General features: G+C 38.7%; 1 non-coding gene across 1 annotated transcript; it reads right to left on the bottom strand.

Annotated features, from left to right (window-relative positions):
* Positions 1–971: 971 nt before the first annotated feature.
* LOC115031975 lies at positions 972–1,075 on the bottom strand. The gene has a single exon (XR_003837633.1). It is a non-coding gene; the product is annotated as a U6 spliceosomal RNA (small nuclear RNA).
* Between the last annotated feature and the right edge of the window lie 655 nt (positions 1,076–1,730).

The raw sequence follows: 1,730 nt of genomic DNA, 5'->3' as shown, positions 1-1,730 counted from the left end.
TTTCTTCACAGACCCCCACTGGTAGAAGGAAAGAGCCAACTCCTGCAAGCTGTTCTCTGACCTCTGCAAGCATGCTGTGCCACTCCTATTGAGCCCAGGAAATAAACATAACAGAAAACTTAGACTAAAAATGTCTTGGGCTGAGAATGTAGCTCGACGGCAGAGTGCTTGTCTAGCTAGCATGTGGGGGATGCTGGAATCTGCCGCCAGAGCCATGGGGGAAACAAAAAGACATGCCTTTGCTGTTAGACAGCTTTACTGTAAGATGCCCTCTGTGTCTTCTTATTCCATCAAGAAAAATAAAAATGCAAATCCTCGTGCTTACATGGAAAGCGCTTTACTGATGGAACCATCACCCTGTCCTCTGGACAAGTTCATGTCTAACCAGGGCATACCCGGTTCAGCTGAGTGGGGTGCACAGCCTGTGCCAAGAGCCACCGAGGGTCTACAGTTTCCCTTCTGCTTGCTTTCTGTTTAATGGAAGCATAGGGCACTCACTTTAAAGCCTCCTTTTTCTCAATATAAATATTTAATGCTATACTTTTCTCTGAGAACACCGCTTTAATGGCATGCCACAATTTTTTAATAGTTGTGGTTTTATCTCTCTTCAGCTAAAAATATATATCTTTTCTGATCTTCCTTGACCTGGGTATTTAAAAGTGTTTGTTTGTTTTTTAAATTAGCTTCCAGTTATTTGTAGGAGAGTTTTAAAATATTTTTCTGTTCTCTAATTTAATCCATATTTTTTTACATAAGTCTATTTATTCTAGATTTATAAGCATTTGCTTTATGGATGGGAGTATAATATAATTTGGTATGTATACACTGCTGCCTTGGCAAGAATGTGTTGTTACTAGATGTATGTCAGGTTGATTAATATTGTAGACTTTTCTAGAACTTTAATTATGTATATATATATATATATGTATATATATATATATACACACACACATATATATATATATATATATATATATATGAAACGCTTCATGAATTTGTGTGTCATCCTTCACAGAGGCCGTGCAATCTTCTCTGTATCAGTCTGACTTTAGTATACGTACTGCAAAGTGAGCACAACTGTACTGGTTTAAAAAATTCTGTTAATGATCAATAGCAGAGATAAAGTCACTAACAACACTTGTTTGTATATTTCTCATTTAAATCTTGTTTTGTGGAGTGTGGGCCACGTGACCATAATCTCAGCATTTGGGAGGCAGAGGCAGGCAGATCTCTGAGTTCAAGGCCAGCCTGGTCTATAAAGAGAGTTTCAGGCCAGCCAGAGAATGCCTGATATAATGGTAACAACAATAGTAAGCCTGGAGAGGTGGCTCAACACTGGCTGCACTTGCAGAGGACCCACATGGCTGTCAATCTAGTTCCAAGGGATTCAATCCTCTCTTTTGACCTCTGTGGGCACCAGGTATGCAAATGGTGCACAGACATAAATGCAGGCAAATACCCATATGTATATAGATACATAAATACATAAATAAAATAATGCATAAGGTAAAACTTTGGATGTAAGACTCAAATGACACATAGATATAAATCTGATTGTATGCCTCTTTGAGCTTGGAGTTCTCATGAAATAACAGGGTGGAGATACAGAATCGGCAAGATGGGGACAAAGATATAAAACTGAGACATCAGCACACATTCGAAGTTGCATACATAATTCCTTAGGAGAAGACCACACAGGCAGAACATCTGGGCTAGATAATTGATACTTG

Source organism: Mus caroli, chromosome 9 (genome assembly GCF_900094665.2).
Source record: "Mus caroli chromosome 9, CAROLI_EIJ_v1.1, whole genome shotgun sequence".
Taxonomy (NCBI): Eukaryota; Metazoa; Chordata; class Mammalia; order Rodentia; family Muridae; genus Mus; species Mus caroli.
The sequence above is the reverse complement of the archived record's forward strand: the minus strand, read 5'-3'. Positions and strand labels throughout refer to the sequence as shown.